This window comes from Elgaria multicarinata, chromosome 5, assembly GCF_023053635.1.
Source record: "Elgaria multicarinata webbii isolate HBS135686 ecotype San Diego chromosome 5, rElgMul1.1.pri, whole genome shotgun sequence".
NCBI lineage: Eukaryota > Metazoa > Chordata > Lepidosauria > Squamata > Anguidae > Elgaria > Elgaria multicarinata.
This window is the reverse complement of record NC_086175.1, coordinates 89,330,755-89,350,459: the sequence shown is the minus strand read 5'-3', so window position 1 is coordinate 89,350,459 and position 19,705 is coordinate 89,330,755. Positions and strand designations below refer to the sequence as shown.

Here is a 19,705-nt window from a genome sequence, read left to right as displayed (position 1 = left end):
TTGAAGGCTATAGGGAAAAGAAAAGTTTTTAGCTGAGTTTTAAAAGCAGTGATTGAGTTTGTAGTTCTCAAGTGTTCTGGAAGAGCGTTCCAGGCGTAAGGGGCAGCAGAAGAAAAAGGACGAAGCCGAGTAAGGGAAGTGGAGGTCCTAGGGCAGGCGAGAAGCATGGCATCAGAGGAGCGGAGAGCACGAGCGGGGCAATAGTGTGAGATGAGAGAGGAGAGAGAGGAAGGAGCTAGACCGTGAAAAGCTTTGAAGGTCAGCAGGAGAAGTTTATATTGGATTCTGGAGTGAATTGGAAGCCAATGAAGAGATTTCAGAAGTGGAGTGACATGGTCAGAGCGGCGGGCCAAGAAGATGATCTTAGCGGCAGAGTGGTGGACAGAGACCAGCGGACTGATGTGAGACGAAGGAAGGCCAGAGAGAAGAAGGTTGCAGTAGTCCAACCGAGAGATAACCAGTGCGTGAACGAGAGTCTTGGCAGAAGAGACAGACAAAAATGGTCGAATCCTGGCAATATTATACAGGAAGAAACGACAGGATTTAGCTACTGCCTCGATGTGAGGAGGGTTTTTTTTTTGTCCTGCAAGGAAGGCCAGAAGGGCCGGAAGGTGTGTGGGAGGCAGACGACGTCATGTGAGATACCTGAGCAAAGTCAGTGAGTGCCCAGTAACGAGTGTGCAATAAAATGCTCGTCGGATGGAGCTTTTAGGAGCTGAGTAACAATAAATCCCAACTCTCTTACTACTGAAGCAGAGTCGTATTTTATTCCAAGCTCATACAAGTTAGATACAATGCCACAAACAAGTTAGGAGTCCAAAATGATTCTAACCACACAGATTAAATGGGATAAAGAGACAGGGCTTCATTTTTTCAGAAGGTCCCTTTTCACCTCTTTCTCTTTGTTATGGCCTTTCTATTCAATAGAATGCTAATTGTTCCTGGTCCTCCTCCTCCCTCCCCCTCCCTCTCTCTTTTTATTAATCATTTGTATTGTATAATTACAGAAAAGGAGAAACAAAAAACTGTACAAATTTTGAGTCAGAAATAATCATCCTCTAAATAAAAGCTAAATATAGATGCAGATTTGGATAAACCAAGAAACCGAAGGTCCTGGTGTCAGGACAACAACATTTTGCAATTGTTAACAAAACGAATTCAATTATACAATAGGTTTGGGGGTTGTATGCAATAGCCTGGAGGAGCCAAAGAACCAGATGTATATTAGGGAGCTAAAGTGCTTCTTTAGGCACACAAAGGGATTGCTGATTTCCCCTTCTTGGTGCCACATCAACCACCACTCTGGAGGCCCCACTGATATTCAGGAGCAGCTATTTGGGTGGGAGTGTTAGATCAATGTTCTGCGCCACTTAATCTAACAGGAGAAGAGAGCAACACGAGCCTGAAAGGGTCACAAAAACGTTGGTGCAAATGTGGAATACCACACACAGTTCTTTGGATCCTGGTTGCCATTTTCAAATAAAGGAAGTTGTTAGGTTGGAGTACACTCTGGTATTTCCCATCAGGTCTCGTTAAATATAGGAAGGCACACAAAAATGAAGAGAAATTCTTAATCCAATATTTGGCAAAGTGCCAAAGAAATGCTTGCCAATATAAAGCTGATTTAGGAGAAGGTGAACCTGTTTTATCTAAAATGTACCCTGTATTGGATTTGTTTTTGAAAGAATGGTGAAGAGTCAGGTGAACTTACACATACTCATATGCAGTGGTAGTAGCATAAGAGAAGATGAGGAGTTCTGAGACCGAACGGTGGAACTGCAACAGCAACAAGAAGCACATGAGATTGAAGAGCAACAGCCAGCTGAAGCAGAAGTGGAGTATGCTGAGGGGAGGAAAGCCAATGAAGAGGAAACTCCCTGGAAAAGAGTGACAGTTAGGAGCAGAAGAATTAGAAGGCATTCTGCACCGGTGGAACCATTAGAGTTAAGCAACCGCTTTCAGCTTCTGGAGAATGAGACTGAAGGACAGTTTGCAGAGGAAGAAGTACAGGAGACATCATGCAACAGTGACCAAGAGGCAGAGGGTAGGTCAACCAAGAAGAAGAGAAGAGTAGTCGTTGTGGGAGACTCCCTGCTGCGTGGGATTGAAACCCAAGTATGTCGTGAAGACTCATGGACTCGCCAGGTGTGCTGTCTCCCTGGAGCACAGATTAGAGATGTGACTGAAGGGTTACCAAAGCTCATAAAGCCCACGGACACATACCCCTTGCTTCTCATCCATGTGGGAACAAATGATGTCGCCAAGCAGAGCTACAAAGAAATCATTTCAGACTTTGAAGCTCTGGGAAGGAAACTGAAGAACTTTGGGGCCCAGGTAGTTTTCTCATCCATCCTCCCGGTTCTTGGAAGAGGATTAGAAAGGGAAAGAAAAATACTCCAGATGAACGACTGGCTACAAATGTGACGCCAACGTGAGAGTTTTGGATTCTGGGACCACGGGCTACGCTACTTGGAACATGGACTGCTGGCAAGGGATGGGTTGCACCTCACAAGGGCTGGAAAGAATGTGTTCAGCTACAGCATGAAGAACTTGATCAGGAGGGCTTTAAACTGAATCTTATGGGGGCGGGAGATGTAAACTTCGAGGCAACAATGGATGAAGGCCAATGCACCACAGTACAGAGAACAGCTCCAATAGTGCCCCAAAATAGTGTCCGCAACAATGTAGGAACAAAGCCAGACTATAAAACACATGGTCTTCAATGTCTATATACTAATGCCCAGAGCATGGGAAACAAACAGAATGAACTTGAACTCTTATTACATGAAGGCAAATATGACTTGATAGGTATAACTGAAACTTGGTGGGATGACTCCCATGACTGGAATATAGCAATTGAAGGATATAGCTTGTTCAAAAAGAACAGAAAGAACTGGGCATGTTTAGCCTGGAGAAGAGAAGATTGAAGGGAGACATGATAGCACTCTTCAAATACTTAAAAGGTTGTCACACAGAGGAGGGCCAGGATCTCTTCTCGATCCTCCCAGAATGCAGGACACAGAATAATGGGCTCAAGTTAAAGGAAGCCAGATTCCAGCTGGACATCAGGAAAAACTTCCTGACTGTTAGAGCAGTACGACAATGGAATCAGTTACCTAGGGAGGTTGTGGGCTCTCCCACACTAGAGGCATTCAAGAGGCAGCTGGACAACCATCTGTCAGGGATGCTTTAGGGTGGATTCCTGCATTGAGCAGGGGGTTGGACTCGATGGCCTTGTAGGCCCCTTCCAACTCTGCTATTCTATCATTCTATGATTTGTTAGAGCAGCTGGCAACTTTTATGAAGTTAAGAGTTGGTTCTCATGGCTGTATTTACATACAGTGAAGGTCAGCATTCCTTGCTACTAACACCAAAGTTAGATAATGCACAGTGTGGATTTTACTTGCTGATAAAAGTGTGCCTTTCTTTGCTGAAGGAAGTTTTCTTTCCTGCCAATAAAGAACCCCCCTTTCACCTCCTTGATGAAGGGAGGGAGGTGTGTATGTGTCTGGTGACAGTCTTCAACTCAGTGAGACAAGCCTTAAAAAATCCTCTGCAGATTGGCCTGCTACCTGTTCTCACCTGAGAGGGGAAGGCACATCACCTGCTCAGGAAACAAGCCTGGGGCAATGCATCCTGGGAACCAATGCAACCCCAACTGAGTGGGCCGGATCTACCAATTGAGGGCCATGGGTAGGCTTTATCTTTGCTTTTATTATCCGCCTCTATTTTTTTAATCAATAAATTACCATTCTTTCACACAAGCGGACATGAGTATATTGGTACCTATGAATCTGTTCCGTGTGGGTGCCGGCTGCATCAAGACAAACCCCCAAATGGAGTCCTTGTTTGCAATAGTTTTGCCATAGTTCAGGGCTGATTTGAATTCATGTAACATAGCATGAAAACCACAGATGTGTGTAAATAACCTGCATTGAATCTCTTGATAGACATTTGTGGGTGGAACCTGTTGTCTTTGCTTCTTCCCCCCTCTTGCTTCTTTGCTCACATACTACAACTGCTTTCCCCAACCCAGTGCCCTCCAGTTGTTTTGCGACTACTACTCCCAGCATTCCTGTCCATTGTCCAAGCTGCTGGGGCTGCTTGGATTTGAATTCCAAAACATGTGGAGGAACCAGGTTGGCGAAGGGTTTGCTATAATTTAAGAGCTGGAAGCTTGAAAGAACAGGGCACCTCTCTCTCTCACACACACACCCGGGCCAGCCCTATCATTAGGCAGTGTTATTTCAAGTAGCAGATGCTGGGAGGTGGCAGAAAGGGGCCCATCTTTACTACCCCCCCCGGTGCCTCTGAATTGCCGCTGCATTGGTTATATGACGCAGCCGCCGATTTGGCACCACCGTGGGGCAAAGAGGTGAGGACGCTCAGGAAAAAAGCTGGGGACTTACCCTGATTTTTCCTGCAGGAGCAAGGTCAACACGGCTGTTCTGCCGTCTGTCCTTACTCCGGTGCTGCGCCAGGGGCATTCCTGGGTGGAAGGCAACCCTGGATTGGTCTCTGGAAGGGGAGGGGTCAGACCCAGCAAGCCTCATGGCCACTGGAAAGCCTGCGCTGCCTCCCTCCATCACAATTGCTTGCCATCACCCTGCAGCAGTGATACCGTAGGGTTTGGCAGTGAAGCGGTGCTGTGAAGTCTGCCTCAAGGTACAGACCTGTGGCCCATGCAGCCTGCCCTGTGCCTGCTAAGCTAGCCTTCTGGAGGATGCTGTCCCACCACCAGTGTTGAAGGAAGATTCAGCTCAGCCCATTTTTGCATATGGAATGAGAGGGGGAACCATCTTTTCCTTTGACTCTGGCAGCAAAATGGCTTAGGCCAACCCTGCCCCCCTCCACACCATAGTGTGGCCAGATGGACAAATTATGTGCTAAAATGTACTTTTTTAACACAACTACTAAAAGGGTGTGGTAGCCCTGTCCACCTTTTCATCTGGGCAACCTAGTACACTGACATTTCTGTTAGAAAGCCCTGCATGTAAGGTGATAGTCTCCATAATTAGAAATGATAAGAAAATAAGCTTAACTCCTGAACTTCTCAGGCAAGCTACTCCTACTCCTTTCTATGCAACTCTTAAAGGTGCAGAAAGCCTCCCAGGATTTATACTGAGAAATTTATACTTCCGGGATTTTTGGCAACCTGGTCACAGCTGTGTGACTCCACCAAAGTTCTCTTCTCCTGGCTTCCATCTGACAGCCACAAAGGCTTCTTCTCCCTATATGTGATGTTAATAAAGCCTCACTTTCTCCAACTCCATGCTTCCACCACCTGTTGCTTCTTCTGCTTCTTGTATGTCATCTCACTGCTTTTAGCTATCCTGAATCTCCAGAGATCTTCCATCTCCCCCACTTTTTCACTCAATTTGCTGTATTTAATTCCATTAAATATTCTGTTCACAATGTTCAGCCAGTTTTCTTCTGGGTCCTCTGCCTTTTTATTTCCCTGTCTGCCATCAATAAACAATACAATTCTCCATCTATTCCCAGGAACTCTTCTCATAATATATGTCCCTAGAACCTACATTCAATATTTCTAGAACTATCCCTTTTCCAACAGATCCGAAACTTAGAATTCTATTGCTGTCAGCTTCTTTGTCCAAGAAGTTGAAATGTTCATAAATATTCTATCACAACACAGCAACTTAGCTAATCAGTGCCAGAGCTGAGGCTTCACCACCATTAGAGCAATACAATATACCTGCAAACAGATATAAAGGAAGAGAAGTATTCATGGTTCATTGTAAATATGTGCTTAACCTTTTTCTGGGGTAAAAAAATCTTCTATTATTTTGATTAGACAAAGTAAAATAAAAAGAAAAGGCCTTTTTTAAAAAATAAACAAACAAACTGTGCCTCGTATCAGAAGAGGTTATGAGAGTTTCTATGTGTACAAAAGATGGACTGGTGATGAAGATGCTAATAACCTAATTAAGTAACAGACCCATCTTAGTGATGGTGCCAATATTATGGAATGCCCTCTGTTTAAAGGCCCATCAGCTCAATGACTTTTGGCCACACTTTAAAGACCTTTCTGTTTCACCTGTCTTTTAATGTGTGATTTTAAATATGCATACTTGCTACTTTTACATTTTCTGACATTCTTCTTCTGCTGTCTGATATACTTTTTAAAATAGTTCTACTGTAGTTTATTATTTTTATGTTTTAAGTTTGTACACCACTTTGGACAAAACACAATTAGGTGCAATCTTATGCATGTTTAGATGCGGAAAAAAGCCCTACTGGCTGGGGGATGCTGGGAGCTGTAGGACTTTTTTCCTGTCTAAACATGCATAGGAATGTGCTCTAAGTTGTCCTACTGATGGAACTATGTCTATAGGTGGAATTGTTTGTTCATGGGTGGTGTGTGTGTTTCCTTCTCCCTGCAGTTCTTTGGCACACATTCAAAATCTGCTCCAGAGAGTTGGGGGTCCACCCAGAGCCCCTTTTCATGGGGACGATGTGGGAATTACAGGATTGGAGGAGAAAGTCCTGCAGTGTGATCAGAAGTCCACTTATGCAACATTGGATTCTGCTGTAGGTATTCTTTTCTTTCAGAAAAATACTATATTGATGATGATGATGACAATGATGATGATAATGTACGATACAGGGCCAACAAGATTTTTACACCAGAAACTTGGTTAAAAATAAAGCATGTCAGTAAAATTCAATGTCATAATTAAAGAGGAATATAAACTCTGAACAATTGTAATATCTAATCTGTAAAACAAACCTACAGTTGTAAACCCAGCCAGGTAAAATAATCATCTTCATATGATTTCATTAGCAAAGGCTGTGAACCAGGAACTCCCCAGGTGTCACCTCTTTAGTTTGTGACTTCAGCAAGCAACCAGCTTCATTTCTATACCCTCATCTGCAACATGGAGAAACTAATACTTCTGTAACTTACATGGCATTGGTAAGGTTGCTCAGCTGTTATGTGAATGCTGTGAAAACTCAAAGAAGTCCTTTGAATACTCAATGTATAATAATAATAATAATTCACAGCAACTATAGCTGAGTCCTGATCTACACCAAGCAGGGTATGACACTTTGAAAACGGCTTAAGAACTGTATATGTAGTGTGTCCTGGGCCCCAACAGTTGTCACTACTGTTATAAACCATTATAAAGCAGTAGTGTAGACCCTGCCCTGCAGAAATGCTTGATACTCTCTATGAAAAAGCAAACAAATCTAGCAGGTTTTGCAGAAGGAAGCCCATTGTTCTAGGCCAGTAGATGACAGCTGTGATTACTGCATCTCCAAATAGCAAAGGCGACTGGAGATTCAGTGATTTGTTGACCTGCCTCTGACTCATCTGTTTGCTAATTCTTTGTCTTCTCTGGCTATGGCAACAAAGAGCTAGGCTGTCTCCCCACAGCTGCTTCTCCCAGAGAGGGCACTAAGCAAGAAGTGGGAGGGAAAGTACCTCCCAGAAGACCAAAGGTAGCTACATTGGCCTTGAGAAAAATGACAAAATCCATATTAGTGTAATGACCTTTATTCGGCCAACCGAAAAGACACCCAAAAATGTGTGCAAGCTTTTGAGATCTCCAGATCTCTTCATCAGGCAAGATGTTACACAAAGCAGGTAGAGAAAATAAAAACAAAGTTTAGTTGATTTTGCAGTCATGTCTGCATCCTGTTCACAGTCTTGAGACAGAAGGGGGCAGGATGAGTCTGCAGACATTCAATGAGGCTCTTGCAGGTGATAGGCAGGAGTTTGGCAGTATTGCTGCTGTTTTTGTGTTCTTTCTGGGTGAGCAATTGATCAGCAGAGTCAAGTGTGGCTTTTGCAGAAGGACCAGTAGCAAATGGTGAGAAAATGGATAGCAACGTTTGTCCTTAGAAGTTATCAGGAGTGACAACTATGCCAGTGCTTTATAGCACACTGAAGCACACTGACAACTGTTGGGGCACAATCCACATTCCATACACCGCTTTGAAAGCATTATTTCCTGCTTTTTAATCCATAATCATAATGATTTGACACAAAGTGTAGATCTGGCCAGTGCTTCACCAGACTCCACAGGTCCCTTTGGATAGTGCTGCTGATGAACCCATCATCATCATCACCATCACCATCACCACCACAGACCCTGGCCTGCCCACCAAAGCACTTACCTGCTGTTGACCCTCTCCCATCCACCCATCCAAGACTCTCATCTCCCCCTTCACCTGAATTTCAGCAGATTCAGAATCCTTCAGATCTCCCTAAACTGTTGCAAATAACTCTAACCATCAGTGCACAGTGATAATATAATCAGCATATGCAGGTTTTATAGGACTCTATATGCATAATATTAGCCACCGAACCACGTACAAGCTTACGTGGGACCAGCATACCTAGCAGAGAGCCTTCGCTTACATACACCCAGATGACACTGAAGATCTTCAGAGGAGGTCCTGCTGGTTATTTGAATGTGAAAGGAATGTCACCATGAAGAACCTTGACAGTGGGCCTTCTCTGTAGTGGCACCCAACTTTTGGAAAACCTTCCCTCGTGCAGTTCAGGAGGAGAAAATGTAACATCTTTTAAATGGTTCCTAAAAATATACCTTATCACACAGGCTTTCCATGGTCTGTAACTGCTGCTGGGTTTATTTTGGTTTTATGTAGTCTTTTAAAACTTTTAAGCTTTATATTATGACTTATTTTTATGGTTTTAATGGTGAACTGCCCAGAGAGACTCAGCTATTCGGCAGCATAAAAGTGTAATAAATAAATAAATAAATAAAATTGATGGTTCAACAATAGCACTATGCAGGCATTCAGCTGCCTCAAGTGAGGGTTAAAGGTAAAGAGGGGTTTGTGCTTGTGCACACACACTTCCTGCCCCCGACACCTCCATCTTCTCACACCTCTGCATTGAGCAGGGAGATCTGCAGGGGATTCTACTCAGATTTGGTTGACCACAAGAAGGCAGCACTGCACAATTGGGAACCCTGATAAAGCAACGTGACTAGAAGCCCTCACAAACCTTCCGCCTCAACACTGAACAATTTGGAACCAGTCAGGTGGAGATGATAGGGGCAGGGCTTGCGTTTGTGTTCATACCGCCATCCTACATTTAGCCACCATGTGACCAGGTTGAATGTGTACATAGGGCTAGTTAGTGCTGGTATTAACATTCAAAGCACTAAATGGCTTGGGTCCAGGCTATCAGAAGGAATGCCTCCTCCCATGTGTACCTGCTGGACCCCAAGATCATTTTCAGGGGTCCTTTTCCATGAGCACCTGCCAAAGGAAGTAAGGTAGGTGGCTACCAGGAGGAGGGCCTTTTCTGCTGTGGCATCCCAGGTGTTTAATGAACTCCTTAGACAGGTTCACCTGGCTCCTACATTGTATTATTTCCAGCACCAGGTGAAGACCTTTTACTTTGCCAGTATTTTAGCATTTTACCATCCTAGTCTTTTAACTCTGCTGTCTTAAATCTGTATTTTAAGTCTGTGTTTTAAATCTCTACACTGCTGCTCGGTTTTATTCTGGTGGCTCTTTTGTATTGTAGTTTTAAGCTCCCAGATTATATTTTATGTTGTACTTATGGTTTTAATTTTTGTGAACTGCCCAGAGTGCTTCAGCTACCGGGTGGTTGTAACAGCCTGCCAGGACTCACCGGGCCAAGTCATCTTTCTTCCCTTGCTGAAGATTTCTATGTAGAGAGGCAGCAGGGAGATGAGCCTGTGCATAAAGTTAAAAGGGAGCACTGTTTGGGAAGGGCTAGAGCTGATAAGGGCATCCCAGCCCAGCTGGGGGAGAATGAAGCTGCAGCAGCAACAACTGGGCTTCACCAAGGTGCTGCTATAAAGCTCAGGGAAGGAGCAGGAAGAGGAGGGAGCTGGTGAGAGAAGAAGGGAAGACAGGTTGGAGAGAGTGGCTTGAGAGAAAGCAGACAGACAGACCCTCTCTGCCAAGGTGGATGCTGGAGAAGTGTCTTCGCTGCAGCCACCCCCAAGGCTTCCTTTGCTGTGAGACTCGGACATGCTGGGCTGGCAACCCCAGCAAGGCCTCAGGCATATTCAAGCCTGAGCTTAGCATCTTTATCTGAGGCACCTAAAAAACCCAATCTGCTGCTTGGTCTGGAGAGACTACCTCCCGTGAAGGAAAACCAGGAACAGTTGCTAACTGAAAGGCCAGTACTTCAAAAAGGAAGACTTGGACATTTTTGTAATTTAAAGCCAGAAAGGGAGGGAAGTAGGAGTAATTCCTTGCCCTGATTTGGACGTCTATATGCTTGCTTTGCCTCAGTTCTGTACCTGGAGGCAAAGACTTACAAATAAAAGCTGCCTGCATTTATTGGTGGACTCTTGTGATTATGGAGGCTATGGAAGGTTCATGATAGTAGTACTCTTCAAATACTTGAAAGGTTGTCACAGACGGGGCCAGGATCATCCCAGAGTGCAGGATATGGAATAATGGGCTCAAGTTACAGGAAGCCAGATTCCGGCTAGATATGAGGAAAAACGTCCTGACTGTTAGAGCAGTACAATGGAACCAGTTACCTAGGGAGGTTGTGGGCTCTCCCATACTAGAGGCATTTAAGAGGTATGCTTTAGGGTGGATTTCTGCATTGAGCAGGGGGTTGGACTCGATGGCCTTACAGGCCTCATCCAACTCTACTATTCTATGATTCTATATAAGCAGCTGTGTTAATCCACACCAGCAAACCAATTCTAGCAGTTTTTGTCTCTATAAGGAACAGAATCTTAATTACCCATTCAAGACCAAACCACCCCCAAATACTTCACACCCACAAGTTGATCTGTCAAAACCTCAGTCCCTCCTCAACTACAGGCCTAGGCTTCTTTAACGATTCACACATCATTATGCCATCACAATATGATTTAGGTGTGGCCCCATTCATTTTCCAGCAAACCGTTTGTGCATTTGGTAAGATTTGTGCTATATGTAAATGGGTCAGGCTGCAACACTATGTGAAGCAAAAATCAGTACATGAAATTGCAGATTTCAGGTGGTCAATATTCACTTGTACGTGGTGAACACCTTTACTGATATTGTTTTCCCAGTGAGCAAGCACAAATCATATTTACTAGACCTAAATTTAGTTTTTTCCCGTGCGCTAATTGTGTGTTGTTAAGGGGACACTAGTGCCCCAGCAACCTTTATGTTTCAGCATGCAATTCAAGTCTCATTTCTTGAGTGCAATTTCCATTTCATATTCTATATAATGAAATTGTAGAGCTGTCTTTGTTGACAAATGAGTATATAATGACTGTCATCACCCATCATCTACAGTGGCACTTCATAATCTATCCTAGATTTTACTTAAATATCTCCTGGAAGGCAAAAATATTCTATTACAAATATACTTTTTAAGGAGACAAATTTTCCATTGGGTTTCAGATTCGAGCCCATAGATTCCAGTCATCAACAGAAAACACTTTGACATCAATAAGTTACACCTATTCAAGAGGCTTGGGGCTGAGGTCTTTTTTTTAAACCTCCTTTGCAGTTGTGCAGCACAGCTCTATGCACGTTTACTTGGAAGTAAGTCCCACTGGCTTATTGCCTAGTTAATGTGATTAGGATTGCAGTCTTAGTCTTAAAATTTCAGTATCTGTTTCTTTGTCCAAACCGTTTCTCTGTAGTGATATCTCAACCCTATACATTCATTTTTAGTTAAGAACATAAGAAAAGCCCTGCTGGATCAGTACATCTAGTCAAGCTCTCTGTTCACACAGTAGCCAACCAACTGCTCATGGGAAACCCACAAGCAGGACATGAGTACAACAGTATCCTCCCATCCATGTTCCCCAGCAACTGGTATACAGCTTCTGATTCTAGAGGAAGTGTATAGTCATCAGGACTACTAGCCACTGATGGCTTTCTCCTTCAGGAATTTGTGTAACCTACTTTTAAAGCCATCCAAATTAATGGCTATCGCTACGTCTTTTGGTAGTGAATTCCATAGTTTGTCCATGTACTGTGTGAGGAATTGCTACCTTTTACTTGTCCTGTTTCGCCCACCAATCAGCTTCATGGAATGACTCCACTGGGTTCTAGTATTATGAGTGAGGGAGAAAAATGTCTCCCTATCCACATTCTCCATACCATGCATAATCTTGTACACCTCTATCTGGTCTCCCCTTCCTGGTGAGGGATCTCTAATTGGTCTCACAAGTGGCACCATTATTCACAAAATGCATTAAGTATACATTATATACATTAAGTATACAATATATACATTAAGTATATATTGTTTCTGAAATATTAATGTTTTCCTAATGTTTAAAATAAAAGAATCTGGGTATTCCTCTTCCTACATCATTTTTTTCTTTAATTGAGGAGATGAATACAACACACTAATTTATCAGCTTTAACAATATCAATGTTTTGATAGACTTAAATATTTCAGAAAGGCTCCAAAAAGAAGGGAGATTTATTCTTATCCGATAAAAAGAAAATATTCAAGGGGACAATTCCCACTTTTCAGTTGTTCTGACTCAAAAACTCTCATCACTTATATTATTGTAGATAATGAGGCACAAAAAGTCTCTTATCAGCTCCTTGCAGAATTTTGGTATTAGCCACAGAGCTGGAATAACACACGAATGTAGCCATTCTTTCACATGACCTTTGATCATTCACAGAAATTGAATCTTCAGCTAAGATGACGGCTCAAGGTGACAGCTTGAGAGGCTACAATGTGAGATGGTGGTATTTCGGAAAAACGATCTGTGGGCACAATCCAGCCCAAATGAACAACTGTACTGTTTGAACGATTTTCATGGCAGAGATAAACATATGCTTAATTCTCTGCCATTAAAATCAAATGGGCTTAGACATGCTTAATTTTGGATTGCACCATATGTGAATGAATACCAATATTTTATAGTTCTGTAGCACTTTCTTTTTTAGAGCTTTGGCTATTAGGTGGTAGAACATAAATACATAAATAAATGAAATTGTTTCATTTCATAGAACCATAGAATAGTAGAGTTGGAAGGGGCCACCAAGGGTGAGGAACCTCTTTCAACCTGAGGGACAAATTAAATTTTGGAGATGCTCTTGGCAGTGGGGAGCACATTCCAGTGGTGACCGGCGCTAAAGGCAAAGTGGGAAGGGCAAAGGCAAAAGGCGTGGGACAAAAATACAAAAATACCAGCATAGTATTTTACCAGTGAAAATACCAGCAAGCTCCTGCTGCTAGTAATAAAGCCTTAGGAGAAGCAGTTCAACCTTTCAGAATGGGGAAAACACTGTACAAAACCCAGGAAATGACAAAAATGATTTGGGGCTGGGGAAAGAGGGGCGTAGCTCAGTGTGATAGAGCACCTGCTTTGCATGCAGAAGGTCCCAGGTTTGATCCCTGACATCTCCAGGTAGAACTGGAGAACCCTGAAACTGGAGAACCCTGAAACCCTGGAGAGCTGCTGCCAGTCAATGTCAACAATACTGGGCTAGATGGACCAAGGGTTTGACTGACTCCGTATAAGGCAGCTTTCTATGCTCTTATGTAATGGGGCTTGACCACCTGGGGAGTCTTGAAGGCTGGATTGGGTCCCCAGGAGGGCGGAAGTTGGTCCTCAGGGCCCCACCCATGGAGCCTTCCTTTCTTGCCTCTCTCCTGTTGGCGGATTTGCTGCTGCAGGGGAGCAGCGCCGATGTAGCAATAGGAAATGTAATCTGCCACCCCTCCAGAACCACCACCTGACCATGGGATTCGCCTTGCATCATGGGAGGGCCAGCCCCGAGGAGCACGTTCTGTATTTGTGCCCTGTGGCAGCTTTTTCTACAGAAATAAAAGTGACCGGTTTAAGCATGTTTTTTTTAAAGTGTTTATAATGTCATATATAGTTTTGTCCTAAGCTGCATAGCAGAATTAGTACTAATTTAGCATCTGTGTTCTGTTCTCCATGGATTCTTAATTATCACAGATTTAACTGGGAGCCTCTGTCAGGCTTTCATGCTTTTAACATGCTGACACATTAGCTATACTAATGGTATAATGGTATAAGCATGCATTTTCCTGTGTTGCAATGCAATTTTACCTTCTTATGTCAGGTGGTAAATTTGACTTAAGCTGCTGAATTTCACCAAGACAATGCATTCTTTCACCATTATATGCTACAATACTAAGTTGAACTGCATACCTAGAAAAGAGACCTTCCCCCAAATTGTGCAAGCCTCTATTTTGACAACATTACAAGCCATTTTATTTAAAAAGAAAGAGATTCAATAAATTATATTGCAGCCAGGACTTTGGAATCCTACATTTAATAAAAAGGGAGTTTTCTTCTGACTCAAATGTAACTTCTGGCTGGCGTAGTATTACAAGCAGGCATAGAGGTCACAGAATGCTTAGGGACTGCATGCATCAGCCTTCCACAACCTGCTGCACTCCAGGTGTGTTGGACTACTCTTCTGGGAGAGGAGGAAGTTGTAGTCCAACAAATCTGGAGGTACCAGGTTGAAGAATCTTGGCTTCAATGCACCAGCACCAGACGTAGCAGCACTAGGGCATTTCACCAGAACAGCAGGAATTAGCCTTGCAACACGGCCAGGGCTGAAACATACAAACCTTGCAACACAGCCAAGCCTGAAACATCTGAAACACAGCCAGGAATGAAACAATTGGCCTTGCAGCCAGCCAGGGCTGAAACATATGGGCATAGATGGGTGGGTGGGAGACCTGGTACACTATCCTACGGCTTAGGGTATATTTATTTTATTTATTTATTACATTTATATACTGCCCCACAGCCAAAGCTCTCTGGGCGGTTCACAAAAGTTAAAACAATAAACATTAAAAAGTATACAACATTTAAAAACCATCAGAAACATAAAAAACAACAGTATCCATTTAAAAAACAACAGTTCTGGGGTCTGTTAGAAAACAAACTTAGTGCCGTTAAATGCTGTTAAATGCCTGGGAGAAGAGAAAAGTCTTGACCTGGCGCCTGAAAGATAACAGTGTTGGTGCCAGGTGAGCCTCTAGTACTCAGAGGTCCCAGTCTGGGATACAAACCATTTACATGATGGGAAAACGAAACGAAATGGTAGATCATGTCTGATGATGCTTATATACACTTAGGTTTATATATGCATATACATGAGGTATCTTCCAGCTCTTGTCAAATTTGCAGGGGCAAAACAAGCTGTGTTGTGAACCATGAGCTGCTGTCCCATCACTTGCCCATCACCGAGAAAGAGGACAAAAGAAGGTTTGCATAAAATCTGCATAGACTAATTTATATGTACAGAGCCAAACATAAAAAAATAATTACGATAGTTTAAACAGAAATACAATACACCTCAACATAGTGGGGAAGACTGTGACAGCTGACCTGCATGGCTGCACAGTTTGCTGTCCAGGTACTGTTGATGGACAACCTCAGGGCTCCTGCTGCTCTCCCATCTTAAGGTCCTTTATCTTAAATCAGACTTGGACTGATCCTAGACAGCCTTCAAACAGAGGATTCAACTTTGAGAGCCCTTCAAATGAAGGATTGTCCTCTGTAAAGTAGAACTCCTGGCCACTTTAACAGGCCACCTCACAAACAGAAAAAGAGTGCAAGCACCTGTACATCGAACTCTAAGATATGTAGTTTGAGAACTACAGAGAAATGTGCTCCACACACCATATGCATGAAAGGGGTTGCATTGTTGGGGCTGCCCCTGATGTCTCATAGATTCATTGGCCCCAACCTCTGCCATGTTCAGAGGGACCAGTGCCAGGTCAAGATATTTTCCTACATGAACATTCCCAATCCCCACTGCTATAGCCTACACCTTAAAAAGTCTCAGACACCAGTTCTTGCCTTCATCAACCCCTCCTCCTGGTGCTGCCTGATGCAGATCTTTTGACAGGGATGCCCCCAAATTCCAGTCTTCCCTTAGGATGTAAAAGAAGGTCACATAATGTTTTGGTCACATTCTGTTCCAATGTATAGATTTGTACATATGTAATGAGTTGAACAAAAATGTGGAGTTCACAGGCTTCCTAAATGGCTAGTAGACCTGTGTAATTTGGCTTAACTGGCAGCTTCATAGTTAATGGACAAGTCTTTCACAAAGGCTGACAAATCTACAGCTTTTACCTTGAAGCTGTTTTGAAGTGAAGATAAGGGTGAAGCTGTTTTGTCCCTTTCTTCTGAGCTGGGAAGTTCTCCCACTCACTTCTCCTGAATCTGGTCTGTCAGCAACTCACCTTGGGGAGACACACTTATAAGAACAAGCCCACTGGCCCTGCCCTTTGGTCTTGTTTCAGGGGGCAATGTGCATGCCCAGCCTGGAGAACTTTTGTGGCTCAAAGGACAACTTCTCTCTATCATAGGGCCCCAAGAGACACCCAGCTATGAGAGCTTGATTAGCTGGAAAGAGGCATGTGTTTTCTATGCATAGATATTCTGCAGTTTACTGATAGTTTTTTTCTATCAATAAACTGTCATCTTTTTACACATGTGGCTTTGTTTCATCTTTGTAATCTAAAGAATCTAATTTGACTAGGACCTGGCAAGATTAGGCTTCCAGATCAAACACAGTTCAATAAACATTGGGTTGTGTTTTTTTGGGGTGGGGGAGAGCTTTATCATTGTTCATGGGTCTCAAGGAACAGTGACTAGAGTCAATGTTCAAATCCCAGATACATAAAGGTGTGTAACAATAGCCAGTTTTGCCCTTTTAGCCCCTTTTAAAATAGAAAATTACTGAGAGAGAGAGAGAGAGAACAAACTGAAGAAGTAGCTGTGGAAGGTGATTCATAAGACTTTCTCCAAGTTCCATTTCCATTCTCCAAATCACTAACAATCCCCCCCCCCCATCCCCGGTGAGGTTCAAAAGGCAAAAATATGTTCACAACGGAGGAGTTCTTTTGGAGCTGGGAAAAGGTTAACCCCATCTCTTTCCACCATCACCCACTCCTGAACCAGTTTAAGTAATCTGATCCTCATTGAATGATCTTGGGCAAGTCACTATATTCCTCAATCTAGCCTACCTTATAGGATTGTTGTGAAGATAAAATGCTGCTCAGAAATCCTTGGAGGAAGGACCTGTTATAAAATATAACAAGTCTAAGATTGTCCAGCCCTGATACCAGAAATTATTATTATTATTTATTTATATAGCACCATCAATGTACATGGTGCTGTACAGAGTAAAACAGTAAATAGAAATGACGAAGGCTTAGAGAAAAAGTCCCAGAGCTACAGGTAATCAGAAAGTAAGAAGATGGTGGTTCAACCTTCCTAACTAGTGTTCCCCATTTGATATTAAAATTCGATTCTCTCTCCCTACCCCTCACCCTACATCATGTTCTTTTTATATGAATGGGGTTGTCATGACTACTTTGACCCTAATACTTATATTCTGGATATACGCCTTTGATTTTTACACACACACACACTGACACACACAATGGATGTTCACTGTTTGGTGAATATTGGCATTCACATATGGATGCTAACAATTCCAGGTGAATTTCATGAACGTGAAAGGAGACATATATTTCTCTAACAGTGAATACTGCCACCAATGATGTTTACATAACTGTCAACATTCACCTGGGTATTTTTTGAGGTTCTGGACATTTATATCTGATGAAAGCTTATGCCAGAATAAATTTCTTAGCCTTTAAGGTTCCACATGACTCTTTGTTGTTTTTGCATGTAAATACTGTCAATTGTAAAGTTTTGTCGAATATTGTTATTCACCAAATTCCTGAAATTTCAGACATTCTCCAGTTACAAAAGATTTATTAGTTCCTAAGGGGTTGTTAAACCAAAGATGCTGCTACATATCTGGGGAGATTGAGGCAACTAAATTTGCATTATCAGATATAATTCTTTTCTATATAACATATATTATTAATCAGGTTCACTGTGAGTCACACATGCTAGATATTGGCAATATTTCCAAAGTTGCATGTTAGAAGAGAAGTCTTAAAAGGATTTTGATAGGTCACATTGAACCAAAGACACAAGCACAGCTTTTAAACATAACACCAAAGGTAATGAAACACTGTATTAAAAATTATCCAAAATAAACCTTCAGAAAGAAACAACCATTTTATGATAATTTCGTGAAAGATCTGGGCAAAACAGAATGGCCTCAACAACCTTTCATATTACTCTCTTTCAACAATGAAAACCAAACAGCCCACAGAAAATTAAATCAAATCTGCAGTGGTTCGAGGACAACCTTTTACTCCCCTACCTTTAAAAATCTATTGTCTTTTAAAATGTGTAGGCAGGTTGTCAGATGGTTAAGTTTGCCTTTCCTTACATAATTCATTTTCCTTTTAATACGATGGCAATTTATTATGAAATTCAAACAGAGAGAGTGCAAAAGGAAGCCTCCAGTCATTTCATGTGAAGCCAAATTGAGAGCTGGTGCTGATTCTCCTTGCACAAGGAGGGATTCTGAGCTTCCTAACCTCAGCGCAAAGTACATCCTGCAAAACACAGACAGCTGGAGGAGTTGCAAGAACAAGGGCTTTAGAAGGAACAACAAGATTTTTTTTAAAAAAAATCTAGATCCAGAGAACTGACAGTTTTCAAACACAAGCAGAACCTGTCAAAGTTTTTCTCTCAAAACTGGAGAAGGAGGGAGGGGTAATGGGATGAAAACAACCAGGAGCTTTTGCAACAAACACTGAATGTACCCATGTTTCAAGGGATAGCGCATCTTGAACGAGTGCCTATCAATTGGCTTTGTCTTCAGGGATGTTTGAATAAAGACAGCTAGCAGTATAGTTCTGCTAGCACTAAAGCTCTCAGCGCACTTGCTTGGGAGAAAGTCTCCTTGAACTCAGTGGGAGTTGTGTCCATGTCCATATACATTTTAAGTGGGTTATTGTCAGCTAAACAGAAATCCAAACGGAAGCTATGGCAATAGACTGAAGAAGGCCCTGGAGGAATGAACATCAGAAAGGGGGAAACAGTGGTAAATTCCTGGCCATAGTTTCCAAACGCCATTCCATCTGCTCCCCATAAAGCCCATAGTCACCATGGAGTTTCTTACTAGTTATTCAAAGGTGTAGTCCCTCCTCAAGAATACCAGATGCAGGAGAAGACAGGACGCCTTGTACCCTGAATATTTATGCAGAAAAGAGTTTCTGCAGGTGGAGCTCGTGTCAGTCACAGTACTATTTCCTCTTCTGGGCACCTGTTACAGGTACAGGAGCCTTGTCCCCTTTTGCATCTGGGCGCCCTCCTGACCCTGTAGGCATTTCCCTTCATGCTCCCGGCCAGCGGCGGGGACGCTCATTCCCTACAGGCGTCCTGGCACAGCCCTGTGCTGTAGCGCTAGAGTGGGCAGCCAGCCGGCGGACTTCCCGTGGGCCAGCGCTAAGCAGCAAACACACGCGCAGCGAGAGGCTCGCAAGCGTCCCGCTGAGTCGCACGCACGTCTCACCTGCAGGCGAGCTCCGCTCATCCCATGCCCAGGAAAGGGTCCGCACACTGGCATCTCCAGTCAGCCCCAGGCTTGGGAATCCCTAAGGGCAGAGGGAAGATAGTCCAGGCTGCGCGGAGGGCCACCGCTGTAAACAGCAACTGAAGTGTAGTGTAGCAGCAGAAGCAGCTGAGACGGCTCTGGCTCTGGCTCTCAGCAGCTGCAGCCGGGCGCTTCTTGCTGCTGCTGCTGCTGCTGCTGCTTCTATTGTTTATGAGCGGAGGAAAGGCAAACCTGGCGCTGTCACTGCCACCTGCTGGACATTCAAATCACTGCT

At 43.2% G+C, this 19,705-nt stretch overlaps 1 long non-coding RNA gene across 1 annotated transcript in view; it reads right to left on the bottom strand.

Moving 5' to 3' along the window:
• LOC134399527 (uncharacterized) overlaps positions 1-19,409 on the bottom strand; it is a 115,514-nt gene extending 96,105 nt beyond the window's left edge. The window contains exon 1 of the long non-coding RNA XR_010025502.1: positions 19,390-19,409. This is a non-coding gene — a long non-coding RNA (uncharacterized LOC134399527). The remainder of the gene's footprint in view (positions 1-19,389) is intronic.
• Between the last annotated feature and the right edge of the window lie 296 nt (positions 19,410-19,705).